At 43.4% G+C, this 23,617-nt stretch overlaps 1 long non-coding RNA gene across 1 annotated transcript in view; it reads left to right on the plus strand.

The window, feature by feature from the left end:
• Positions 1-8,608, plus strand: part of LOC139799656 (uncharacterized) — a 115,447-nt gene extending 106,839 nt beyond the window's left edge. Inside the window, exon 3 of the long non-coding RNA XR_011727394.1 lies at positions 8,594-8,608. This is a non-coding gene — a long non-coding RNA (uncharacterized lncRNA). The remainder of the gene's footprint in view (positions 1-8,593) is intronic.
• The last annotated feature ends 15,009 nt before the right edge of the window (positions 8,609-23,617 follow it).

Here is a 23,617-nt window from a genome sequence, read left to right on the forward strand (position 1 = left end):
CATAGACACATTCTCAGGCGTGATTTGGGCGACAGCTCAGACAGGGGAGAAGGGTTTAGATGTGGTCCATCACCTGACCAATTGCTTTGCTGTTATGGGGGTCCCTCAAGTAGTAAAAACTGACAATGTGCCTGCTTATATAGGCAGAAAGGTCAAGCAGTTTCTTGCCACTTGGGGAGTAAAACACATTACAGGGATCCCTCATTCGTCCACAGGCCAGGCGATAGTGGAAAGAGCCAATGGCACCCTGAAGATATATTTACAAAAGCAAAAAGACAGCAAAGACACGGACCCACACATGTGGCTTAGCAAAGTGCTTTTTACACTGAACTTTCTTAGTCTAAGCCACGATTCCCAACAACCCCCCGTGTTACTCCATTACTCGTCCCAGAAAATCAACAGCGTGCCGCAAGTCCAAATCAATTACAGGGATCCATCTCCAGGTCAGTGGGTAGGGTCCAAGCCCCTACTGTTTACTGGAAGAGGTTATAGCTGTGTCTCCACAGACTCTGGACCTCTTTGGGTACCCAGTAAATGGACGCGCCCTGCCGCGACCAGATCATTAATGGACAACGATGCATCATCCAGCAGCTCAAACTGAATAACCTTGGTGATACTTTTGAACGTCATATATTTTTTGTCTTCCTTAAAAAAAAAAAACCACCAAAAAAACAAAAAAACCCACCAAAAAAACCAAAAAAAACCCCCCAAAACCCCCCCCCAAAAAAACAAAAAAAGGAGGAATTGTCATTTTTGTTGTATTTGTGTTTATTATGTACTTATTACAGTTGTCACGGTAGTTCTTCAGAAAAAAAAAAAAAAAAAAAAAAAGAGGGGGGGAAATGTAGTGAAATGAGGCAACCAGGTGCCACTAATTGCCAGGCAGTGGGCAGGAGCTTGTGTCAAGCCCACCTGTGCCTGATTAGGGTGGGCCCCAACTGCGCATGAGCAGGGTGAGGGGGCCAATAAAGCTCAGTCCTGAGGAAGCCAGAGGGAGGCTGCCCACTTTTGGAGCAGTAGCACTGATCCAGGCTGGTCAGCCCTGAGGGCAACAGACTCAGAGCACTCTTCGTGAGTTTCTGCTGGAACACCTGGTTGGACCTTGGAGCGCAGTGCCCTAAAAGAGGTTGGTGTTGCTACAATTAGAGATAAAGATTTTTTTGTCTAATTAATTAATTTGCTAGTTGCCTTTGGCTGTCATATCTGAGCACTGAAGCACAAAGAAGCAACAGCCAGTCACAAAGAGAGGTGACCAGGGCGCAGCATGTGCACATTGGCAGAAAGGATCTAAGAAGCTGATGAGCAGTAGTTGGCACTGGAATTTGCACAGGTCCATTAAGAGCATAATTTTGTGCAGATAGGGGGTAGAATTTTCTGGGAAAGAAGCCCAACTATGTGGGCTTGTACTAACTGAAGGGCTGGTAGTCACAAAGAGCACGTTTTACAACCAAAAGGCAAAACTTAAATCCAACCTTACTTCACTTCAAGATGAAGTCTTTTTGCTGCTGCTGCTTGGTTGCATGCCCTGGGGTTGCCATCAGGCAAATTGATTTATTGTCCAGGCTACCAAAGAGCAGCTTCCCAGGCATCCCCACCATGGAGCCTTTGCTCCAGCATGAGGTGAGGCTCAAAAGAGGCCATCAGCCTCCAGCCTCTGCTTCCCTGCTGCATGCCACAGAGCCTCTGAAGGTCAGTCCTGCCTGACCACCTTTTTCTAGGTAGACTAAAACCCAGTTTTAGTCCACGTTCAGTATTGCAATGAACTCTTTCCCTTAGGCCCACAATCTTAATCATCCTTTTAATATTGTGCTGTTGATGTGGGATTTAGGTTTCTTTATCACTTTTGTTCTCAGCTCTGCTGTTGGGAGTGTGTAAATGTTTTTGGATTGGTGCAGGTCGCTGCTGTTTTTCTTCACAGCCAAACACCCATTTTTTTTGTGTGCATCTCTCTCAGAAGAGGATTATATGGTAGATTAGCCTTGCTTTCACACAACATTTAGGTAAATACAGAGAATATAAAAAAGCCATCTTGCTAAAGTGGCTTCCTTCTCCCTTCTTCTCATCATAACCTGCATTTTCCTGAAGACATCATGTTTCTAACCTAAAGGTAAACCTTTGGTCCAGGTCTATGATGAAAATTAGGCATGACATAAGTGAATATGAGCTTCTCAGGGCCCACACATCTGTTTGTTGCCCCAGCTGCAGAGATACACATCTGTGTAATAAAGCAAAGTTGAGGTCCATGGTGCTCATCTTTGCATCTGTAAGTTAAGCAACAGGGATCCTCTTGGAAAAATCCTCCCAAGAAGCAAATAAATTAGTTAATGAGTCAGTCTCACTATGGTGGCATTGAATTCACAGCAAGGGAAGGAAGCTTTTGGGAAGCAATATATTTTGATATTTGGGAAATAATCTTTGATTCCACTGGGAAGCCTAAAAGATCACCTGCAAAGTTAAGATTTTGTAATGAAGATGAGCCAATATATGGCAAGGTGTGAGGATATGAATGTAAAGCAGTAGACTGCATTCATAACAGCATGCAAAGGAAATTTGTGGGACAGACTTAGAGGGACAGATTCAGATTAGAACATGCAGCTCGAGGCACTGGGAAAAGAGCAGCAGTTATTTTCAATTCTTTGCTGTGTTTATGAGCTCTTAAGTGCTTTATAGACACTACTTCAAAAAAGGGCTTGGAAAGCTGCTTTGATTGCTAGAGTGGAGAATATCACCTTAATTATTATCTCATCTCCAACTAAAGCTTAGACAATGTTTCAGAGGAAGGAAAGTGCTCAACATATTGCGAGATATTGAACATCTCAGCAAATCACTCAAAGTGGGACCATTTCAAGCTACCATCAAGATTTCTCAACACGAGGAGCTTGCTTGGTAAGAGTAAAGGCCCCACAAATTTTCCTTCCTCTGGAACAAAGGCACAACCTTTCAAAAGCCTTTGACAGCATCCCCTAGTCTGGGGTTCTCAGAAATCATACTGCATAGAACACAGTCCCATCATGAAGGGCTGAAGGCACACTGCATGCTCACCACAAAATTCTGCTCTGGAGAGCAGAACCACAGCCCTACGCTGGAATAAATCCAGGTAGGGAATCAAGAGTTTCATTGCTACCAGTAGATGTACATTATTATTATGTTTTCTCTGAAAATGCCTGATCATTTATCATTTTTCTTAACTAAATCTGCAGTTTGAAAGAAGCCCAGAGGTAGCTGAGCACTCAATTACCCACTTGAAGTGAAGGAGCACAGTGTTCCTGTGCAGTCTCCCATAGTTCTGAGGAGCTCAGTAACAAACTGGAACAGGACTTCCTTTCCTTTCCCAGAAAATCCCAGCCTCTTCAGCTAAAAGTGAAGAGGCTGTAAGGAAAAGAGGAAACACAAAGAAAAGCAACAGAACAATACCCTGCTGAAATTCAAATAGCTCACAGAGTTTTTGTCTCTGCTTGGAGAGCCAGGTTTAAAGGCACAGCTCATCAAGCACAATTGGCTCATTCTCTTTGGAGCTTTCCTCCTTCTGGCAGTCTTTGATTCTTTCATTGCAGAGCACTAGATAGCAAGATGGCCCTTTGTTCCCTTTTTTCATCTTGAGGAAAAAACCCCAACATATTTTGTCATGCAGATTTTGAGGCAAACAAAAAGAAATGCAGCCTTGCTCTAATTTAATTTTAGAAGTCAGCTAACACATAGGGGAGACTGCATCTTTTTGATACATGAGAATATAGGGAAGGGCAGTCTCACACTAGAATGTCCTTGGCCAGCTCCAGATTTCAAACAGTGGGATTCTTGGCTAAGCTCACTAGAAACACAAGGGCAACCATGGAGGTCCAAGGGAGAGGCAAACTTTAAAAAAAAATAAATCTCTGAACAGGAAAATTGTCAAATCTTAACTTATTAAGGAGGGTAAAAATTTCATCCAGCAAATAGGAACCTTAAAGGACACACTCCCATTTTTCCTATGACATAGATGTTCTCCATGTCTCAATAAGTAACTGAGTTATCAAAGCAGCAGATAACTTCCCCTCCTCTGTGCCAAATCCTTATCAATGTGAGAGTGTAACATTCCACCCCACCACAGCTGTGCTCAGCAGTCAGAGCCCTTACTAGGAGGAAACAGAACAGAAATTGTAGCTGGCTTTTAGGCTTTCCACAGCTCCAAAAGCATGGATCCCTTCCATTCATCACAATAGGAATGATATGGATTTTTCTTTCAGAAAGATGAGAGGCTTTTTTGCACAGTTACTGTTTAACAGTGTTGATATTTTGCCAGCTCTTAAGCTTCAAGACAAATTATCTTCAGAGATGTAAGTCCAGGAGAGATAGTGATTTAGAATTAAAATAATTCCAAAGGGTCAGATTAGTATTAGGCCAACATGAGTTATTTTCAATGCATTCTCATCTCTCTACACCAGCTGGGAAACCAGGCCAAAACCACACCTCTATCCAGCTTAGACTGATTAAAGCCCAGTTGACCTTAAATATATATTGCATCCTATTACTGGAATTCTTGTGACTCTGTAGGAAGGAGAATAAACATTGCAGAGTTATTAAATATCTGCCTCAAGAATGGGTACTTAACCCTAAACAGAGGAACACAAGAAGTTCCATCTTAGTGGCACGTTTTGCAATGAAATAGAAAAGTTGACAACAACCTGTAAGATCTAGGCCAAAGCAACTCATCTCCACAAACAGCTCCAAACTTGTAGTGGACAGAAAATGACCAGATTTCAAAGTGTAGTGTTTCTGACAAATATAACTCAGCCCCCAAATTCCTTGACATTTTTTCCCTTACCATCACCATCTTTTCCAATTGGATTGGAATGAGTAATCTCCACTTTAAAAGGTTGGCTCGATATTTATGTTGGTTATTAAGGTCATGGAGTCAAGAAATGAGAACACTAATTTCTGCAAGCAGATTGCCTGACATTTCAATGAGATTGAAAATTCCATCAATATGGCACATTTTTCTTAGCAAAAAGTTCATGTATTTTCTCAGGCATTAATCAGAAAGAAGTCAATCCTGAATGACAAATAACAACCACCTGGATACCCAGCACTGTGTCATACAGTCTCACCATTCAGGCAACAGGGACAGGTTACACAGGAAAAGAAAAAATCCAGCATGTTCTCCTGTACAAACCTCATCTCTGGCTGGAGAAAGTTTGGGAATCTGCTGAACAGAAGGGATGAATTCAGGGATGCAGTCACTAGGAGCCACTGCACAGCCACAGGAGAAGAAGCAAATGTGTTGGGGGTCAGAGGAACATTGTGCAACAAGCTGGATCCATGTCCCCTCTGTGGCAAGAGGAGGTAGGCAAAAAGGAGGATTATCCTGGTCCCTGGTCCAGGTAGCCATGGGGATGAGGCTGTAAGACCAACCCAGGTTCCTGCTTATTGCTAGAATGGGGCACATGAAGTGGTCAGAGGGTTGGGAAATGTCAGAGCCAGCTGAACATCAGCTCTCTTTAATTGCAGCTTTTTTTAAGCTCAGCTCTCAGAATATCCACCCTCTTCTCCTTTGCTGCCAGAGGATGCCTTTTTCCCCCTGTTTTGGAACCTTCAGCCACATCAAACTAAACCACACCAAGAACCTTTCTGGCTTGAGAGGAGATTGGGAAATACAACCCTAAGTGTGTTTCAGTCAAATGGTTATTTAATGAGTCTAATGACTCGTGTGGAAGCTGCAGTTAAGAGTCAATAATGGCTTTTAAGGCATTTTCCTGAGGGTTTGACAAATAGACATTTAACACAAGGATGGTTCCTCTCTTAGAGAAGAAAGTTGGAGTAACATGGTCATGCTGGGAATCACAGGTAAACCAGCCAGCTCTTCAGCTGGACTGCAAACAGTGAGTAAACATAGAACAGCAATGTGAAAATATATTAGGCACTTAGAATAATCTCAGGGTGAAGCCATTTAGTCCTTCTAGAGACTTAAATTGAAGAAAGTAAGGCTCTGGAATGACTCGTGCATATGTGAAAAGTTGAGGACTACTGGCACTCTTTTGCTCCAAGAACAGTTTTCCTTTCTAAGATCCCCGCAGGAAATCTATACATGCTGTTGGAAAAAACACTAACATGCACATAGAACAGAATAAGGAAAAAAGTTATGAAAAAAAAAAAAGAAGCCACACAACAAAATAAGTTTTAAACTGCTTATTAATTAAAAGAAATTACTCCCTTTAGTATACCAGCTGCAGTCTCTCTCTGCTATTCATAGAGTTGTGACTTTTTTTTTTTTTTTTCAATTTCTTAATGTGTAGTTAAATTTTTGGCTATGATTTATGGAAAGCATGTTAGGCTAGAGGTCCTCTGGAGGTTGAAACATGGAATACAGGCTGCACTGCTGCTGTGTCCTGCTCCCAGTGGCCAGCACTGCCACACAGCCCTAAGGACAGTCCCATGTGCTGGGAAAAAATATCTCTATTATCCACCAATTACTGGTTTTGTTGGTAACAGCCACCTTCTCATGTGCTCTCCAGAGAGTTGGTTTACAATGTGCTACAATGGACAAAAAAAAAAAAAAAAAGATTTGGACTCCTTTGAGTTTTGTCCTTCCTCTGGAGCTCTATATGAGTTGAAAAGGAATGGAATTAATTCTGTATACATCTCCTATATGTATATAAATTGCATGAAAAGGAAGGTTCCATGTTAACTGAGTCAATGCCTAATCATCTGCCATGCCTGAGGTTTCAGTATTTTACAGAATTTTATATTTTTTTTCTTGTCTAAGAATAGAATGTTGTTAAATTTAAACCAAAATATAACAGAATAATCACAAATGAGGACTGAATATGGTTGCCTCAACTCATCTGCTGACACTTTCTGAAAGCTCCACGCAATAAAATAAAATAAAAATATTTTTGTGTGGAATAAAAACCACACAAACTTCAGAAAGTGCAAAAGAATTTGATTTGAACTAAGAAATAATAATAGTCTATTTTCTAATAATTTAATTGAAAATATCTCCCCATTGGCCCATTTCCACACATCCTTGTGGCATTCATGGGATTTCTGAGCTCCCTCTCGTGGCCACCTTAACAATTATGGGCTGGTTTTCTCCAGGTGGAGATGACCGGGAGAGAGGAAGGAGAAGGGAGGGAGGAAAGGAAGGGGGACAGTTGGTGAAACCGGGATTGATTTCCATCTCTTGGGTAGAACTGAGTCACCAGAGCTCCTGCTGAATCTGAATCATCTGAGAGATGCTTCTGGCTGCTCCAGGGCATCTGGGAACTGAGCAGCAGCCAGACACGGTGCTTAAGGAGGGTAAGAGAGGTGCTCACCCTACAGCTCCAGGCATCAGTGACTTTGTGTCCTGATGTCCCTGCTGCTCCTCAGGACAGCCCAGGCACAAGGTGCCCCCAAGAAGCCTGAGCTGCCCTCATGGCAGGAGGTTTCAGGGCTGCTCCAGTGTGTGACAGCCCACCAGGTAAGGGTGAAGGTGACACAGGACAAGTGCTGTGCTGCCAAAGCCTGCAGAACCCCAGCCCAAGCTCTCCTCCTCACAGCCCTCCAAATGCCATGGATGCTTCTGCATCCTGCCTGCTCAGCCACTCCCGGGGCACAACACTGGTGGTGACAGCAGGGACAGGGTGCAGGGACAGCCACCCCCTGGCTCAGAGGGATGACACAGCCCCAAGGAACACGCTGCACGTCCTGGTGTGCTGGCTGGTGACAGAAGGCACACCACCAGGCTGGTTTGTCCCAGTGCTGTCTGTCCCCCTGTCCATGCCAAGGGTGATTTCTACAGAGCAATTAATAAGTAGAGAAAGAAATATCCAGGTACCACAGCCAGCTGTAGGATGGGTCACAAGGAGGGAATGGGCCCAGCTCACCCAGAGGTAATGGGCAGCAGAGAGGTTTGCAAAGCACACAAGTTTCTGAAACCATAATTTTTAGGGTTTGGATGCTGAGCTGAAAGCTGAATTCTTTGAAAATAAAAGGTCACATCATGCAAATGTATCAGATGAGCTCGGGCCATGGCTGCTTTTCAAGCTGACAGAAGACTATTTACAAACATGGGATACATTGGCAGACAGGCAAAGGCATCACTCAGATTTCTATCCCGTTTATTTTTAACACAAAGTGGAAAGACAAAAGAAAATGCTTTTTCTTTCATCCGAGATCCATTTTTCCCTCAAATAAACACATTGGCTCAAGACTGTCCTCTTACCATTAAAAGCTGGACTGCAGGTTTAGTAACTTGACCCCAAAGAGATTTGGGTTGTGCACATGGAAATAAATGAGTTAGAGCCATCCAAATCTTGCAAAATTGCTATTTTGGAACCTCATTCCTGAAATTGCAGGCACCAAGCCACAAGAATAAACCTACAGTTCTGCAGGCATTACATTAATAGAGCCTCTATCACTGCCTTTTAGCCCAGGAAGTTTATTGAAGAAAAGTTCACTTACTAAAAAGAATTAATTACAATTCATCAATAACATTTATTTTTCTTGCAGATCAATACTACCTGCTAACAAGACTACCAGTATCTGATGATGTTCTGAGTTGTGTTCCAGAAAAAAACCACATTTATTTTGTGCAAAAATATGCAAATTTAATTGCAGATCATTTGCAAATACTCAGTTACCACAGTGCCACAGGCAACGAAGATGCTCAAATGCACACATGGCTGAAGCCCTTGCTGTTCTTTTTGCACTGGTAGTTACCTGGTTGTGCTGCAGAACTGCTTCTGTTTCTAAAATTGTTCATCTGATCATGCAAAGAGTAATTGTTACAATTAGACCTCAAGCTTTTTAACTAACGAAAGAGGAACCCCCAAACTTTGCCCACACCCCCCATCCTGCCCACCCTCAGGTGTTTCCAGGACTGGGAAGAACTGCTCTCCTTCCTCTCAGCAGACTTTGGATCCCAGCTCCAAGAGGGAAAGCTCAGTGTCAAGTTGTTGCAATAAGATGCTGCAAGGGGAACTTAAATACACAAAGACAGAATAACAGCAAAGTTGCCTCAAAAGGCTCCACAACATGTGAAGTTGTTGTACAAACTACACTACAAGCTGGGTTCCTGCAAGTAATTAAGGTCTCAAAGGAAGAGAGCAAACTACATACAACACCAAAAAAACCCCAACCAAACAAAAATCCCCAAAAAACAACATCAAAACCCCCCAAACCCAAGAAAGCAAAACAAAAGCACAAGCTAGGAGAAAGCCCAGGGCTCTGAAAGGCAAATATCAGATGGGAAGAGAACCCTGTGATGCTGAGGGGAGCAGAGCTGAGGAGCTGCTGCCCTCAGGACCTCATCCTGCCCCTTTGCTGATGGCTGCAGGGGGCATTTCATTGGGGCTCAGCTCCTTCTCCCATCACCCTGAGCAGGATTGGCTCGGGAGCATGGGATGCAGTGCCTGGGAAACCCTTCCTTAGGCTGCCCTCCTGTAACTATAAGCAGAGGGGGAAGATTTGCCCTTCCAGCACCAGGGTACATGTGCTCCAAGATCCCCCGGGTGTCCCCATGGTACTCCAGGGCAGTCAGTGCTCCACCTCAGAGGCAGCAATAGGGGTTGGGCATCCCCACAGGCACCCAGATACCTCCAGTAAAGAGTTTCCCACAACTACATTTTTGCTGTCTGGGGAATATCTATTGATGCAAACAGAAATGGAAGGTTTCTCTTTGCTATCCCATCCTTCCTCTTCCTGCATGTTATTGGTTGAGGGAGAAAATAGATATTAGAGATCCCTCCCACCACCACCAGGTCCCAACACAGGTAATTCTCAATAGGTTACTTGGAGCTGAAAATGTACAGCAGAGAAGAATTGAATTTTGAGACTTTGAAGGGAAAAGCAGATCCAAAGGAACATGTCTGAAGTATTCGTTTCAGTAGGCTGTTTCATAGAATCATAGAATTGGCTGGGTGGGAAGGGACCTCAGAGTTCATCAAGTCCAACCCTTGATCCACTCCCCCCGTGGTTCCCAGCCCATGGCACTGAGTGCCACATCCAGGCTCTTTTTAAATATCTCCAGGGATGGAGAATCCACCCCTTCCCTGGGCAGCCCATTCCAATGCCTGATCACCCTCTCAGTTTGTTTAGCTCTACCTTGTGCTGGGAACACAGCCTGCAGAACAGCAATGAGAAGGCAGCAATTGCCAGCTCTGAGAGCTGAATTCTCAAGTGCAGATGCAGTTTGCCCAAGACTTCCAAATGCTGAAAGGCCACAGCTGGAATCTGGATCTTGGAAATATCAGTGTTGTGAAGCCCTTTGAAATCTGACCAGTTTTGCACTTTTTAGAACTGCACATGTAGATTAAATGGGTTTTGTCCCACTACCTCCTAGACAGAAAGAAATTAAGCAGACTAACAATGCAGATATTTTAGATATAATGCCTTTGGGGAAGCAATAATCCCCTCCAGCTAATTTGCTGAGGGAGGTAATTGATACTTGTATCCTTTACTAGCTGGCATGATAGTCAAAGATGCTGCAAAAGCCTAATTACATTATATGCTGTGAAGCAGATAGAAGACCAAAACCTGTGTAATAGTTCAGCCTGTTGCTATGACAACCACATTTCCAAAACACGATTATACAAAACATAAAAACCAACATCTGCATTAACAAAATGCCTCACTGTAATTGAACTTTACCTGGGAAAAGAACCAATTACATTTGAAGCTTCTTTGTTCAAAAAAGACCCAAATAAAAAAAACAGGATCTTTTGGTACTGTCAACAGAATTTTATCTTGGAACACCAAGGGCCTCTCCAAGTGAGATTTGCTATTTAATTTATCTGGTGTTGGATTTCCTCTTAGGAAATGTTTCCCCTCTAAGGAAAAGAAGTCAACCTCAGTAATCCCACTTCAGTCAAGCAGACATTTAAGCCTCTGGTTGTTTCCACCTAGCTGAGTGGGAATATTGCTTTTCATGCATATTACACCATGCTCAGAAATCCGACTTCTTCCAGTCCTTGCTCACAAAATCAAGAAGTGGGGATGAAGAGAAACAAATGCCCAAGTCTAATGTAAAAGAGCAGGCCAGGCAAGAAATCAGCAGAGCTTTGAAGCCCAGGAGAGAAGAGTATAGAGCAGTCATTAAAAATTAAAACTAAACAAAACAAACCAACCAACCAAAAAAAAAAAAAAGCTGTGTGTGAAGAAGAAAAACTAAGGCTGAGTCAAATAGGGGCATGTTCAGTGAAGTTCAAGAGCAGTAGGCAGAGTGTGATGCAAACATTTTTTACAGACTAGGCAAGCTCAGCCCTTACTTAAAAGTAATAACGCACAAAAATAGTAACAACCACTGATTAGGGTACTGAAATCCTTACCTCAAAATCAAGAGCAAAGAGAACAAAACCACAATACTTTAAGCCATTTGCATACCCTAAATGGTGCCATTACAAAGGAGTGTAGCTCAGCCTTACCCAGCAATTATTTCCCTGGGCCCAGGAGATTCCAGTTCACCCATGAACAACCCATAGCTCCAAATATCAAAAGTGGTTTGGATCTCATTTAGGAATCATCATTTTCTGCATAAAAAGTATTCATAAAGAAAGTTCCAAATCCATGACAATATTGCATAGGGAGCTGATAATCATGTTAGTGTTTACAAAGGGGTAAATACAGCTTCCTCCCAGAAAGAGCTGTGCTGGGCACTACTGGTCATGAAGAGAGATAAGGAGCAGCAGTGCTTGTACTGCTGTCATTTACAAATGACTCGACATTTCTGTACCCTATTTCTCTGATCAGAGTCTCTCAAACAATACAACTCCAACAATAAACACAAATTACTTTGACTTGCTTCATTTCCCTCCTCCTCATTTTCAGTTTCTTGAATTTACATATTTACATACCCTAGGAAGACAGCTACAGAAGCAAGTTGAAATTCAGCACTGGGTTCATAAAGCTTTCCAGATCTATGACTTTGCTAATAACAAGCAGAAAATAAAGGTTTCTCTAAAACTATCTTTTAGATACTCAATGTAGCAGCTATGGCTTTGAATTACCATTGATGTTTTCATTTGACTGCACACTCCTTAAAGATGTAACAAAAGCACTGACTTGGGATCCAGTAACTGTGGTACCCTGCTCAAGGTTTCTGGTTTCAGCCCAGACTGCATCCTAAGGAGGCCCAGACTGCAGTCAACCTGCCAGTCAGACCACAGAAAGAGGTTCAGTAATAAAACCCACACTTTTATCCTCCTTCTATGTAAATACAAACTCTCACATTTATTAGAATAAAATTTTACAGCAGAAGGCAACAATGATGATGGAAATACACGAGTTGCAGGCTTCTTGCTCAAACAAAACCAGCCCTGTTCCCAAGCTGTGCTTTTTTGGCTGCATGTATTTGCAGTTACCCTCTTGTATCTGCTCTTAAATTTGGAGGTTTTCAAGCACTTTTAGCAATATGCTTCTCAATCACCAGACCTACTCAATTTGTCCAATCCTGAGGTTTAACAGGAGGAGCACAGAAGGTTAAATGTATCCCAAAACGTGTTACAGTGGCTGTCAAAACCCAGGTCTGAAATCCAGGCAGTTAAGGTGGAGACTTAGCACTGATTTCAAGAAACAGGATTTCACGCCCTAAGCTGATGGATTAAACCATAAAGTGAAAGCAGAAGATGCTGCTGTGATGCCAACCACCAGAAAAGTCCCAAACGAGCAGCTCTGTACTCAAAAATGTGTGGAGTGAGATTTAGATCAGAAAAGTTGAATGTTAGTAATTTCTAAATAAGACCCAACATAACCAAGTATTGCTTGTGCACAACATCAGATTCCTTTCATCTGAAGATCACGAGTACCTAACCCAAGCACAGAACTCAGGTTGCAAAATAGCTTCTAATTGTTTGTGAGGACTGGCTAGAGGAAACTTCATTATCACTTCATTAACATTAACTGATGTCACATTCATACCCACATCTAAGATACAGCCATCATCTTCCACATCTCTCTTTTCTTCTCAAGCAGCCTACTGTGTGAGAAGAGGTAATATTTTTTTTTATTATTATTTTTTTAACTGAGTGATATACCTCAAAAAACACAGGTTATCAAACCACCCTTGTAGCCTTGAGCATTTGGAGGCGAGTCCAGAGTTCCTTTCTCTTTAAAAGAGCAATGATGCCCAACTGCAGTTTCTCTGCAGGAGGAACTTAGGCACAGCAAGGCAAGAACAAGAGCACAGCAGCCTTGATGCTGGACCCTGCATGAGCACTGCCAGGCTCCCAGCTGCAGAGCAAACTGGAAAGCTTCCTCAGGGCTATCCTGACATGTGCTAGACACATCATTCCATTTTCTTGCATTGCAGAGAGCTATATTGGTTTCCCTGATAATAATTTTCCCATTATTAATCTCCCCTAGCCCCCAGCACAATCTTCAAATTACAGGCAACAATAAGAACAATGTGCACAATGCAGCTGATGTTAAATGGTGTGGTCTGTCTCCACTCTCAGTTATTCAGCATAAAAATTGGCAGGAAGACAGATGACATCCTTTACATATTTCAGCAAATTTGATTTACTATCAGTTATTTATGCCTGCTTTTGGTTAGAGTTGTGAGCAAGACAGCCCATTTTTCACAGTTTCCAAACCGAGGCTTTCAGGACTGAATTCAATTACAGCTGAGTTGTGAGGGAAAGTTGGGATAAATATTGTTGCCCTCTGGCAGTCTTCACAGAGGCTTAGACAGCCTCCAGCTTCAGGGCAGCAGCATCATGATGAGGGCTGCCTTGGGGCCACCACTGTGTAGAAGAGCTGTCACTTCTGCACAGGATCATGAATAATCCTTTCTGTTCACCTGTACTATCAGCAACACCCGTGATATCTACTCGATTTCATGAAGAGAGAAAATGCTTTATAAAGAGGTGCTCCACAGAGGCACCTCAGAGGATCAGAAATCTTTCCTGCCCCAATTAAAAAGTCAATGTCTTGACCAGAAGTGCACACTCAAAGTATGAAAATCCCAGATCATCAAATTCCTGTTTCTAATGCAATGGTTGGGAAGATCTTGGAGAAGACACGTCCTGCTCCCAGTCCCCTCTGTGAAGACAGCTTCCTCAGCAGCCTTGCTCAAGCTGCTCCTGAAGGTAGAACATGGTTTATCATGGATAGGAAACAGCCAAAGCCTTTCATGAGAGCTCACAAGAGCTCAAGGAGCAAGAGGAGAACACGAAAACATGAATTACTGGCTTTATAGGATGCTGCTCTAGAAGAGACAGCTGCAGCATTCCTTAGAGCAAACAAATAATTTCTGGGAAGAAGCCCCCATCAAGCAGAAACAGATCAAATGCAAAATGTTCATTTGCATCCAGAGATCATCCTAGAGGAAGCTGTGGGTCATCTACCGAGAGAGCAGCTGTGCCGTGCCATCAGCACCTTAGCTGTACAAACCATGCTACCGGGGGAGCTCCACCACCTTCAGCAGAACCACTCCTGGTTCCCCCACCCGCAGGTTCGGCCCTCTCTTGGCTGCAGCCACTAGAGGTCAACACAATCCCACACTTGGGAGCACCCCCAGCTCCCTCCTGGGCAGGAGCACTCAGTCCCACTCGCGGTGTCCGTGGCCGTGGGTCTCCGTGATGTGTTAGGGTCACTGCCGGCCTCTGGGAGCTCCGAAGCTCCACCTGGAAAGCTGTAGGCACCAGCATTGGACCGGAACAGAAACCATCCCAGAGCAGCTTCTGGGAAAAGCAGGGATGCTCTGGCTCATGGAGAGCAAGAAGGGAAGTGGGAAAAGCAGGGATGCTCTGGCTCATGGAGAACAAGAAGGGAAGTGGGAAAAGCAAGGATGCTCTGGCTCATGGAGAGCCAGAAGGGAACTGGGAAAAGCAGGGATGCTTCGGCTCATGGAGAGCAGGAAGGGAACTGGGAAAAGCATGGATGCTCCAGCTCATGGAGAGCAAGAAGGGAAGTGGGAAAAGCAGGGATGGTCTGGCTCATGGAGAGCAAGAAGGGAACGGTACGTGAGCAGTCACGGTGCTCAGGAGCAGGGGAGGAGTTCAGTTCAGACCTGTCATTTTTTTCATCTGCTCTAGGACCTTGTATAACTAGGCAGCAGTTTGGATTCAGAGGGATCAGCAGTTGTAAAAGAATTACACTTGCAGTGTAATTCTCCATCCGGTTAACAACCTCCAAGAAACATATTTTCTGGAAAGCTTAGCACAACTGAACATAGTTATGAAGTGGTTTGGTTTTCACATCCCCAATTTTACTGCTGCAACTTGATAATTTCTTCCATAACTGAATGGCCACTTTTCATAGTGTGCTAATAAAGTTTTTAGTTTTACCAATCTGTTTTCCCAGCACACAACAACCTTTTTCTTTCGGTCCAACACCATTTAGGTCAACACTGATTTCCCTCACCCTGGTTCATTTTGTCAACTTCTTGTACAGCCCTGAGCTATGTTGAGCTTCATTTTTACTTCCTCTGTTGCTGCCCTTGTGAAAGGATTCTTCTCAGTCTATTGCTGTATGGGGGGGGAACCAAATATTTGATACTATTAGTAAAGACAAACATAACAATGTTTGCCTCCACCTTTATAGTTTAGACACGTCCAGAAAAGAACAATTTTTTAAGAGTTTTTTCTCAATTAGGATGGATTTAAAGAGTAGATAATAGCAGATTAAATTTATTGCTTCCTTCTAAATATTACTGTAAGAAAAATATTACTATCAGCCTTCTTATGTTTTGTCCTTATTGACAAACCAGCATTGTATACAAACTGCTATCAGAATTGTGACTGACTGTAGAATGTAGACTGGGACCCATGGTGAAACCAACAGATTTTCAAGTTCTTTTTATAACAGTAGCCCTATGTTACTGGAGTAATTCTATGTATTTATTAAACACTTGAACAATGCTTTATAGCAATGTAACTTGCAGTCTCACAGGGCTTCCAGAAATCAGAATCCGTAATAAATTCTTAAGTCTGGGAATGTAGGACATTCAATTATTGGAAATTTCATGAGGAACCAAAGTATTCTGTACCTATTTACATTCTATTGATTGGTAAAACATAAAACACATCCTTTCCTTTTGACTTTTTTTTTTTCTTACTATTCTACAATTTACACTTGTTGAAGAAATAAACAGGAATATGCATTGAGACCACAACAGAAGTATTGCACTGCTTTCCAGAAAATAACATGGCTGGAGGCATGCTCCAGAAATATCTATGTTGAGAAAGCCTTTTATTCAGACTCTTTCTGAGTGTTAAAAGGTGATCCAGCAGAACCCCCACAACCTGCTTTTGACAAGGGGTGGTTGCCCACCCTGCCTGCCATGCATGAAGGCTCTCAGGGCAGCAACCTGGTGGCCACTTCAGTGGGAGCAAAAGAGTTTTGATCTCCCTGGCACTTCCTAGAAATCAGGATCTAGAAAAGGAACCTGAGCTGTGATCCTGGGGAGGTGCCCACTCCTCAGAAGCATATTCCTTCCCACCCAGACTCCTTCTGCTGTCCCCTCATTGGTACAGCCACCACCAGTCCTGTGCTGGGCACATCAGAGGCTTCCCAGTGTAAAGCACTGTGTCATCCTTAGCCTCTGGAATGCTTTCCTACAGCTTTTGTCTGCTGAGACAGCCCCACTTCCAGTGCTGTGAAAGACACCAAAAATAATGAACAGAACTTAACCAAGAAGAGGCCCAGGGTGTGGAACAAGGAAGATTGGTTCCGAGTCCAGGGCTCACATTTATTTCAGATACGAGTGTAGCTACTTCAAAGTTTAAAAAAAGAGGTGGAAAAGTCTTCTCATGAATCGTTCTCAACTAATGAGAGTAAAATGTGGTTCAGCTCTCAAATCAACATGTGTTATCTGGTCCTGGCCCTGGCAGATGTGACTGCACACTCCAACTCACCAGGTAAAGATTACATTTCACTTTACTCTTTTGTTTTTGTGTGCACTGTTGTAGTTGGTAACTAAAAGTCCTCAGGAAAGACACTGAGTTCCTGTAAGGTTAAATTCATTTTTTTACTCTTATGACTCAGCACTTTCTAAAAAGAAAACAGGGGCCCTGCAAACCTCTTCAGGTCTCTCTCGATTCTAGCTTTTCAGCCATTTGAGGTCCTGCAGGCAGAATTAACCAGAATCACCAATTATACCACATTTGGAAAAAAATAGGAGAGAAACCCCCATGCTAGTTAAGCTTTCTGTTTGTAACATTTTTCACCCCTCTTGTCTGTTAATTTCTGTCACCAGACAGATACTGAAGACCTGGAGAAACCTTTTTCCTGAAGCCATGGCTTTGAAAGACAGAAGTCAGGGTGTGGGTGGGAAGGGAAATCAGATTGAAGGGAAATCAGAGTCATGGTGAGCCACAGCACTGAAAAATGGGTTGAAGAGCTTCCACAGAGATCCTCTAAAAGAGGCAAAATGCCCTCTGACGCCACCAAGACTGCTGCTTAGATAAAGGCTGATACCTCAGATCATGGGAAAAGAAAGCATGCTGGGCAAGCTACATCAAAAATCTAACCCTAGTGATGATACTTAAAAAATATTGATAAGATGTGTGACTTCAGTTTATTTGTAATTTTAGCAAAACTCCCCATTGCACAGCTTCAAACAAAACATGAGATATTATGCAGAATTTTTCAGCTACACATGTAACTAGAGAGCAGGGTAGACATTTCCCTAAATCAAGGGGAATCCCAACACATCTTCATTTCTATAACATAAAATAAATCAATGTGCAACTAAATCAATAAATTTGGCAGGAAAAAATCAGCCAAATTATGTGCCTGGGAAAGCCAAATAAATTAGTATCTTATATATCATAATACTTAAAATATTACATAGGAAATGCTTTTCTCTCTTCTAAAGTGTAAATACAACTTCTGTTCTACAGATGTGTAGAACTGTACCCAAGCAACACTTGATAGCTCATAAGCAAACCCCAAAACATCCTGAGGAGACTACCTTCTAATTTTAATTAATCTGTAAAGAAATAAGCAATCCTAGACATTTGGGGTTGATTCATGACAGTGTGCAGCATTTGCTAGCTTGTGAAGCAGAGGCTTTGGATGTCTAGCACTCCACCAACACCAAGCCTTTGAGGGTCCAAGGCTCTGTCCTGGATCACCCCTCCTGCTCAGACTGTGCCTGTGGTTTCTCTGTGTTTGGTCCCAGCCCAGAGAGGTGACTCCCATCCTTCCCTGCATTGCTGCTTCCTCCTGTTCCTGCTCTCAGCTACACTGTCCTGCATGCTTTTGAGATCTGCCAGGCTGATAGAATTTCTTTCAGCATAAAACTCATGAGGTTTTTGCTCAATTAGTTAAAAGAGCTCCTTCAGGGGTCCAGTGACCCCCAAAGGAGCCAGAGGCAAACAGTGGGGAGATATGGATGGAGTGGGACAGGTGGAGATGGGAGAGGAGAAACACCTTCAACACAGAGGCTCCACTGGCTTGTGGAGCCACATCTTGTATCTCCCATGTTCTCCTGTGCTCTGCCCTGCTGAGCCAGCTGGCAGGACCAGTATCCCCCTTACCAGTCTGCCAGGAAACAGCATCCATGGAGGAAACCCTTTTCCTTAGGGTGGGAAGGCCAAGGAGGACACAGGAGTGGAAGATGATGTGTTTGATAAGAACTTAATTCTTTAGTATAACATTTCCTAATACTTAAACTATTAGTTTAGGCTTAGGACCGAATTTTTGGCATGAGCAGGAAAGATCTTCATGTTATTTCAGTCAATCTGTACTTTCCTGAGTCCAGCAACTGAGTTTGTTGTGTGAAAGGCTAACAGACTTTCCCAAAGTAAAATTAAAACTTGTCACAGCCTCCATCAAATGCCTTGAGAGCTGCTCTGCTGTGGTTGACACTTCATACTGACCACAGCTCTCCTTTACCTGTGCTCAGCTCTCCTTTACCTGCACTTTTCTGTGTGAGGCTGAGGCTACATATGGAGCAATGGTCCTCTCCTTCACTCTCTATTTGCTCATATTTCTCAGTCTGGGCTACAGCTGGACCATCAATGTGATAAAAACATTAATAACAATGCATAAGAAGAACAACCTTCCAGAGGAATGAGTGCAGATAATTGTTCTCAGACCACAGCTGACTGTAAAAAACCTAACATGGGGAAAATGGATTACTTTGTGCACATATTCTTTCAGGGAGAGTGAGGATGTAACCAACCAACAGTTTGATTTTTCTCCTCCTACAGTGGCAGCTTTCCTCCCAGCCATGTTTCAAATTAAACAAGACAGATAAATGATGCCACTGCAGAGGGTTGCTTATTTGATTGATAGGAGTACTGCTGCAATGACCTCAAGGAAATGTTCAGAGAAACCAAATAAAGCTGCAGTTGGTAGCTCTGTCATAACACAGTGAGAGTCTGCAGCAGTTACAGCCTCTCTGAGGTCTGGCAGGAAGGTTTGTGTTCAGCAAACATGCAGCCAACACAGTCCATTAGGCAGTTGTAAGCCATTTGTTTACAAAACCAGCATCAAAGTTGTGCACCTGTATCCCTGGAGATACAGACAGAGAGAGATAATATGACCTTGAGACCTTGGCAGACCCTGGCCATTCAGGGAAGAACAGTGAGCTGTTTAATGCTTTATCTGTTTTCAGCAGGGTGATGGATCTGGTTTTAGCAAGAAGATCCGTGGATGAGGAAGCAAACTAAAATGGTCACATTAAAAAGTAACAAAGAGAAGCTACTCTGGGAACCATTTGGGCCACAAGATTCTTGCTAAATGGTGAAGAAGTATCAGGTTTGAATAATTAATGCCCGAAGTGAGTGATTCTCGGGAACAGCAAATGGCATAGGCTGGTTCCCCAGGAATCCTTCCCTGGAGAAGAGAGAGTCAATTTTTGTACAGCCTTTCAGGGGGGATCACTCAGCCTCACCTGCCACAGCAACAGGATAGCACTGCTCTGCTTGGCTCCAAGGAGCTGGACAGGGAGAGGCTCAAGGTCTGTGAGGAAGAAGAGGGCTCAGCTCTATTCACAGCACAGTTCTCTCATTTCAGGGCCTCAATAACCCTAAAGAGTGGAAAACAGTGTCCCAGTTTGAGAAAAAAGGAACATATCCTACAACTGAACCACTCACCTTGACACATCTAATAGGACTCTGTCCTAGCCATCCCATGACCACCAAGTGTCACACATCCAGGCCAGCAGTATGAAAACATGGCTTTCCTCAGAAAAACAAAAGAGGAATGGGCAGGGTCTGACAGCCTTCACCCTCCCCTGTACATGGCATGGATACATTTCTGTATGAGGCAGCATCTATTTTTAGGATTCTGCCTCTGGAATGGCTTCTTTCCTCAGGTTATGGCAACCTGCAAGTGCTTGTCAGATTTGGTTTTTAGCTGTGTTTTGTTTGTTTTTTTTTTTAAATGGGCCATGAGGCACCTGCCTACAGACACAGATTCCAGGAATCATCTTCAGATGTTCTTTTTAAAAAATGCTGACCTACCTTTGGGTCTCTCTGTCCCTCTTCCATGGAAGGATTTTTTATGCTAATCAAGTTATCAAAATACCAAGTCATTAAAACCTAGGACTCTCTTCACCTTGGGAACTGGGGTGAGCACTGGAATACAACCCCACATTCAAAACCTGTATCTCCATTCAAGACCCTCTTCCTCACAAAACTTGAGTAGGGATTACAGAAGGTGAGAAACAATTTTCAACTGAGCCTGAAACTCCAAAGTCAGTATCAATGCAGAAGAGCTCTGAACTCCAAGCTTGTATTGAAGTACACATCTCACAGGGAAAGCAAACTCTGACAATGCTGTGGCACAACAGAGCATCACAGCAAAGCTTTAGGTTTTGAAACAAGTGATTTCATGTAATAAAATATAAGTATTAGCATAGAATCATAGAATCGGCCAGGTTGGAAGGGACCTCAGAGATCACCAAGTCCAACCCTTGATCCACTCCCCCCGTGGTTCCCAGCCCATGGCACTGAGTGCCACATCCAGGCTCTTTTGAAATATCTCCAGGGATGGAGAATCCACCCCTTCCCTGGGCAGCCCATTCCAATCTCTGATCACCCTCTCCATAAAGAAATTCTTTCTAATGTCCAACCTAAACCTCCCCTGGCACAACTTGAGACCTCTTGTGCCCTCTTGTCTTGCTGAGAGTTGCCTGGGAAAAGAGCCCAACCCCCCCCTGGCTCCAACCTCCTTTCAGGGGGTTGTAGAGAGTGATGAGGTCTCCCCTGAGCCTCCTCTTCTCCAGGCTCAACACCCCCAGCTCCCTCAGCCTCTCCTCATAGGATCTGTGCTCGAGTCCCTTCACCAGCCTAGTTGCCCTCCTTTGGACCTGCTCCAGGACCAGTAATAATGCTTACAATACAAACACACAGAAGGTGTAAAAAATACCTGGATACCCTGCATGTTTTTTAATGTGCTCCTATCTTATAAAGGTGAGCCTTACATTCCAATATAAGCAAAAGGGAGTGTTGGTGGGTGCTCTCTCCTGTTGGAAGATTACCTTAAGGTACCTCAAAGGTACCTTCAGAAAATCCAGGAGTTCTCTGCAAAGGGGGCCTGGGTGAGCCCTACCAGCCCCAGCCGGCTGCCCTGACTGGTAGAGTATTTATAGACCAGGCAGTCTCTCATTCCACAGAATTTCAGATAATCACTGACATGCAGCTAATTACAGCATTCCAGTAGCTGAGATTCCTCATGAGCAGGGCAATACTGGGACAGTACATTGCTGTCTATCCCAGTAGTGTGAAAAGGCAAAACCTATTCAGCTACCGGAACAAAACCTGGAGGTTCAGAGACCCCCGTCTCTTCCAGGAGACTAAAACTGCTCAGATCCTCAAGGCTTTGTTTTTTGTAAACACAACCTCATGCAACTTCGGGTGCAGGTCAGGACATGAACTCCAGCTTAGTTAAGTCTATTCAACTTAAGGGCTAGTTCAACTAGCAGGACACACATCCTGGAAAGGACAGTGCTGGAACCAGGAAAATAACTTCACTGATGACTACATCTTGAGCCTTCAGGCAAAAGAAATGACCTTCGTCCTTTAGAACCCAAACAAACAAAAAAAATTTGCTTCACATTATTGACATATGACAAATCAGCTGAAAAATAATAATGACCCTCTATAATTTGTTTTTATTTTTTTTAGCTGACTATTATTTCTGGCATATCTCTGTACAAAAGAAAATGGTGGTTGGCAAGCAGAGGGCTGATCTGAGAATGTAACAATTCCTTCCTCTGCTCCTTTTAAAACTGATTTAGGTCTTTTTTTTAAACAGCTGTGAGACTGGATAAAGTTGTCACTAAGAGCAAGTGTAAGAAATGAGTCATATCAAAATTTCCTTGCTGATTGACTGTGAGTACCCATTTACTTGACCACCCTGGCAGATTATTATTTTTAACAGGGCCAGCAGGGACAAGTGCTGGACTCTGCTAGGATTTGCCATGTTTACACTAACAAAACCCCTCCAGCTCAGTCTAATATTTGGAATTTCTTGGTTCTTGCCAGTAGTGCTGTCAGCCCAAGCACGCCTGGTCACTGGCTTAGACAAGAGCTAAAAAACTGTATCCTGAGGCAACCTGGAGAGTCAGAAGGCAGCCAAGGAGTCTATTTGGTCTCTGTATGCCTTGTCAAGTTGATCACAATCTACATGGGAAGCCACACAAGAGTTTCAAGCTTCCAGATACAAGGCTGTAACAGAGGTGTCTGCTCTCACTGTTTTTCATCACAAACATCCCCAGAAAGCACAGCCCTGGGAGCTGAGGGGGGTGACAGAAGCACTTGCACAATTGCCCAAGGGCTGCAGCACACTCAACCAAAAGCAACTGTGATCAGATAGTGAAACACTTTGCATTAGCCAGGACACACAAAGCAATATGTGTGCCATGCTACCCCAAGGGTTGAGACTACATTTTATCAAGTCACCATGACAAACGTGCACATACAAGTATTTAGAATCACAAACTGATAGTATGGCTTGGGTTGGAAGGGACCTTAAAGATCATCTATTTCCAAGCCCTCTGAATGGGCAGGAATACCTCCCCCTAGACCAGGCTGCCTGTCCACAGTGTGTGAGCAGCCTGTTCCAGTGTCTCACCACACTCAGAGTGAAGAATTTCATCCTAATGTCTCATCTAAATCTACCCTCTTCCAGTTTAAAACCATTCCCCCCTGTCCCATCATTCCATGCCCTTAAAACAAGTTCCTCCTTAGCTTTCCTGTAGGCCCTCTTCAGGTACTGGAAGGCAGCTCTAAGGCCTCTCCAGAGCCTTCCCTTCTCCAGGAGAAAGGCTTCAAATCATGTCACTGAGAAAGTAGTGAAAGGGTAGTCAGGTCACACAGGATAGATGCACTTGCCTGTGTCACAGTAAATTAGAGTAAGTGAGGCTACTGCTCAGTGATGGTGCTTGACAGGCAGCAAAGGCAATTGTTCATGTAGTCCCACCAGGAACACAGTTAATTATTAATAGGGACTTGTTATAGCTGACATCTACTGTATTAAAGGAAATTCCCAGTGCTTTAGTGTGTGGGTGAGATATTCACTTCTGGTTAAATGAGCCAATCTGCCCAATAAGCTGTGGCAGCTTTTCTTACTTGGCCATGAGCAGGGAGAAAAGGAAGAGTCAGATGTCAGGAGAGAAGTCAGCCTGTTTAAACTACTGACCTCATGACAAGAAGTCTAGACTTTCATTGTCTCCAATATTTAGACTTTATTAAGCCAATGAATGCAACCC

This window comes from Heliangelus exortis, chromosome 9 (assembly GCF_036169615.1).
Source record: "Heliangelus exortis chromosome 9, bHelExo1.hap1, whole genome shotgun sequence".
Lineage (NCBI taxonomy): Eukaryota > Metazoa > Chordata > Aves > Apodiformes > Trochilidae > Heliangelus > Heliangelus exortis.